Genomic DNA, 4,659 nt, shown 5'->3' with positions numbered 1-4,659 from the left:
TTGATGTCCTTTTTTCGGTGAAGCACTATTCAAGCCTCTTGACCATTTTTCTATTGTTTTTTTTTTAATCTTTCTATTGATTTATTGAGGTTCTTCTTATGTTCTAGACCTAAGTCTGTTGTAAGTTATTTGTATTATAAATGTCTTCTATTCTGTTATTTGCTTTTTCACTCTTTGTGACTTTTGGAGATCAAAAATTCTACTCTTACTATAATCTATCTATTTGTTTCTTTTATGGTTAGAGTTATTTTACCACAGTGAGGGAATAATGATTCTTCTCTATATTATCTTCGAGAAACTTTATTGATTTCCTTTCATATTTAGATCAACAATGCATCTGGATTTTACCTTTGCATATAACTTGAGTAGGTGTTGATGTTCAGTATTTTTATCCATTGGCTATCTTATTGTCTCAGCCACATTTTTAAAATTAATTTATTTGTTTGTTTGTTTGTTTCTTTGTTTGTTTTTCAGTTTAAAAGAAGTCACTGTTTATTAACTGACCAGATTACAAAAATACCCATAGTTGGTACCTTAATTCATCCTTCTAATAAGCCTGTTTGTCTGGTCTCCCCTGTTGCCAATATCTGGACCTTCTAGAAAATGAGTTGTCTTTTTCTTCATTTCACCTCATGGGGAAGATAATTCAAAGGGTCACAGAGAGTTATTTGCTTCTTTGAAGTGTTTTCCAACAGTATAGATCTCATGAATCAGTTCCTCCATGCAGGTGATGCCATATTTATGAAGAGAGTGAGCAATCAATGTTTTATCTGTCCGGGCAATTCATTTTTTGTTGATTTTGCCATAACCACATTTGTAGATCAATTCATTTACTGATTTCAGGTTTGGGTATCCCCATGCAACATATAGTTCCATAATCCTCAGCATGTTAATTGAAGCCTTATTGAGCTTAACAAAGGTGCCATTGAAGATCTGGCAAAGGTAAAGAAGCTGCAGTACCTTTCTGAACTTAGAGCTCACATCATTGATGCCTGATCCTGATGATAAATGTCTGTTTAAGTTCTGTACATACATAGAAGTTGCCAGCTCCTCTCGGCTTCCTAGCCATTCGAATCTCAGTTCTGTCTCTCTGCCTATAATCTTTGTGCTAGTGGTTAGCTTTTTCATACATAAGCTTCCTTCTTGCCTTTCAAAGCATCTTTTGGGCAAACTTCTTTCTCAGCCTCATGATCTTCAGCTCTGCAAAATTCCTTCACTTTATCTTAAGGGTTTGTTGCACAGCAGGAGCCTTCTTTTTTTTCTTCTGCACGCTCCATGGTTTCAGCTGGAAAAAAAAAAGACTCAGCCACACTTTTTATATTTCTCTGCCCTTTTAATGTTTTCATAAATCAATTGCTCATATATGCATAGGTCTGTAATTTCTTCCATCTATCTATCTATTCTTGTACTAACACCTCATTGTCTTAATTACTGTTGGTTTGAATTTGACATCTTGAAGAGTAAGTTTTTTCATTATGCTGTTCTTTTTCAATAGTGCCTAATTAATCTTGGCTCTCTTAATTTACATATATATGAGAATCAATTTGCCAAATATCACAAATGCACGTGCGCGCACACACACACACACAACCATTTTATAATTTTTATTGGGATTGCATCAACTCTAGAGACCAATTGAGTCTTCTAGTCCACGAACATTTAAGTTTTTTGCTAATAGTTATAAGAAAGTTCATGTTTTCTGTTTCCTCCTGTATACTTGTATTTTGGAAATGTTTCTTTCAAACTGCGTTCTTAAAAATTCAGTCTAAATACTTTGCCTTTTAATTGAAATATTTAGTTCATTCACATTTACGTTAAATACTAATTTTTTGCTTCCTATTTGAACAACCTCTTCTGTTTTTGTTTGTTTTTTCTTTTCTCACTCTCCTTGCTTGCCTGTTTTTGAAATGACTATAATTTTTTATTATTTCATTCCTCTCTCCCCTTTAGGTTAGAAGTTATGTGATTTTTTTACAATTTTTTTCATGGTTACCTTGTTATAAAGTATATCTTGTTCTTATCAAAATTTGTTATTTGATACTTTTAAATTCTTCCCAGACAGCACAATAATTTAAAATACCATAATTCAGTTTATTCTTTTTCTGACTTGTATTACATTGTTGTCACTTATTTTAATTCTATGTATATTAAACTCCATAGGAAAGTATTATTGTTTATTTTAGTTACTATCCATTTAATTCACCCTTTACTTCTTTTGTTGGTCTTTAATCCTGGCTTCATCTTCAGACTTCCTTCTGGGATCATTTTATTTCTTTTCAGGTTTAAGAATTTATTTATTTTTGACATTAAATATTATTTTACACTAATTTCAGGTGTAATTCTAGACATTGGTGAGAATTATATATAATTCTAGACACTTATGTAATTTATGAAGTGATCCTCCTGACTAGTCTGGTCCCCACCTGGCAATATACATAGTTATGACTACATCATTGATTATATTCCCCATGCTTTACTTTACATCCCCATGATTATTTTGTAACTATAAATTTGTACTTTTTAATCCTTTCACCTCTTTTCACCCTTTTCCCCAAGTCCCTCCCATCTATCACCCCAACAAATCTAGTACCCATCTGAAACCATACATAGTTATTATAACATTATTGATTATATTCCTTATGCTATTCCCTACATCCCCATAATGACTTTGTAACAACCAAATTAATCATTTCCCATTTTTTCACCCATACCCCTAAACCCCCTCCCATCTAGCAACCATCAAAATGGTTTTTGTATCTATGGGTTTGTTTCTATTTTGTTTGTTAATTTTATTCTTTAGATTCCACATATAAACAAAACTGCATTTGCCATTTTAATTATATTGTGTCTTGATGTGGTCCTGTTTAGGTTCATCCTTTTTTGGGGACTCTCTGTGCTTCCTGGACTTCTGAGTCTCCCAGTCTTGGCTGGGTGGCCATATGTAGTGGGACCCTGGCATAGTCTCCCTGGTCACCTGCTCCAGGTGCTCCAGTAGCAGCATCTCTTGTGTGGGTTGTGTGTGCCCTCCTGTTATAGTTGAGCCTTGGTTGCTATTGGCATATCAGTGGGTGGGATTGGCCTCCAGGCTTATTGGCTGTGGGGTTTGGCCACGTCCACAGCTTATGTGTTGCTATGCAGGGGGCTTACTTCACTGAGTGGGATTCACCCTGGTAGGCTCTGGTGCCTGTTGAGACCTCCCTTTGTATGTGTTGCTTGTGGGGCTAACTGGTTGGTGCTCTGCTGTAGTCTGAAGCCAATGTCCAAGTATGTTGGTTCTGGGGCCTCTTGGGAGAGGCTCTAGTGCAGATCCAGGTCACCCACAGCCTGTGACTAACCAGGAATTATCTGGTAGGAGCTACAAAGTGATTCAAGGTTGTTCGCTGCCTGTGCTGTACTTAGAGGCATGTGGGAGAGGCCACACTGTGAACTGAGGATGGCTGCCACCAGTACCTGGCCTGGATTAGCTCTGCAAAATGCGAGGACACCCTGATGCTTGTTGCCACCTGCCCGCTGCCTTAAGGTTCAGTCACTGATAAAGCCTCATGTGGTATGCAAGTTGAGTGAGTCAGGGTCTCAGGGAGTCACTAGAGTGGGAAGAGTGTGGTCACCAGGTTAATGTAGATTCTGGTTTGCTGCCAGTGCTGAGCCTGAAGCTACTCAGCAAAAGTCTCAGAGCACACTGTGGCCAGCTGCCACCCACCTGGGTCCTGCGAACTCTGATAGTTTTTCAAGAAAGAGTATAATGCATGTGAGGCTGGCTGCTCTCAGACAAAGTGCCTCCAGCATTGGGGGAGTTGGGTAGGGCGATTTCCCAGTGAGTCAGAAGGGTGGAACAGCAGAGCTCACCAGACCAATCAGATTCAAATTTGGTCTGTATGGGAGGGCTCAACATAGGAAAGTCAATGCCTGCCTGCCTGCCAGCTGCACAGGAGAAAAACCCCACACTGAGAAAATGGTGACTGTCCTCTAGCCCTGGCCTCAAAATCACATACTTTAGTCAGCCCTGCATATGCCTCTGACACCCCCCCCCCGCCCCCAAGTCACCATTCCTTCACCAGAGTCCAGGTGAGTGGCTGCGAGCAAATGAGTTTGTACATGGGCTGTTTAAGAGGACGTCTGGGTTTCCCACAGCCTTCCATCCCACCAGATGATCGAATCCCCATTGTTTTTCACAGCCAGATGTTGTGGGGGCTCTTCTTCCTGGCACCAGTACTTTGGGCTGGGAAGCCTCAAAGCCTCTTGTGGGGGTGGGGTCTCTCACTCCTACAGGGAGAACCTCTGTGGCAGAGATATCTCTTTGATTCTCACCTGACACATGGCGGTTCAGGGCATGTTTCGTGTCTCTGCCCCTCCTACAAATCCTAATGTGGCTTCTTCTTTATATTTTTATGTATAGGATTCTGTTTAGCTAGATTTTAGATGGTTCTCCAGTTTGATTGTTCTATATAATTTAGTTGTAATTTTAATGTGTTCACAGAAGGATGCAGGCAGTGTTTAGCTGCTCTGCCATCTTGGGTCTGTCTCCTGGGATCATTTTGTTTGTTTGTTTGAAGATAACCACTAAGTATTTAGATTATCCTTCTGCTTCCTACTAAACATAAAACCTGCTCTTCCACCAGTGTTTGCCTTCTCAGTAGTTTATCTGTCCAGTTGAAGGTA

At 39.2% G+C, this 4,659-nt stretch overlaps 1 pseudogene; it reads right to left on the bottom strand.

Moving 5' to 3' along the window:
- Nucleotides 1-534: 534 nt before the first annotated feature.
- On the bottom strand, nucleotides 535-4,317 carry LOC109389256 (60S ribosomal protein L7 pseudogene; annotated as a pseudogene).
- Between the last annotated feature and the right edge of the window lie 342 nt (nucleotides 4,318-4,659).

The sequence above is a fragment of the Hipposideros armiger genome, unplaced genomic scaffold (assembly GCF_001890085.2).
Source record: "Hipposideros armiger isolate ML-2016 unplaced genomic scaffold, ASM189008v1 scaffold_227, whole genome shotgun sequence".
Classification (NCBI taxonomy): Eukaryota; Metazoa; Chordata; class Mammalia; order Chiroptera; family Hipposideridae; genus Hipposideros; species Hipposideros armiger.
The sequence above is the reverse complement of the archived record's forward strand: the minus strand, read 5'-3'. Positions and strand labels throughout refer to the sequence as shown.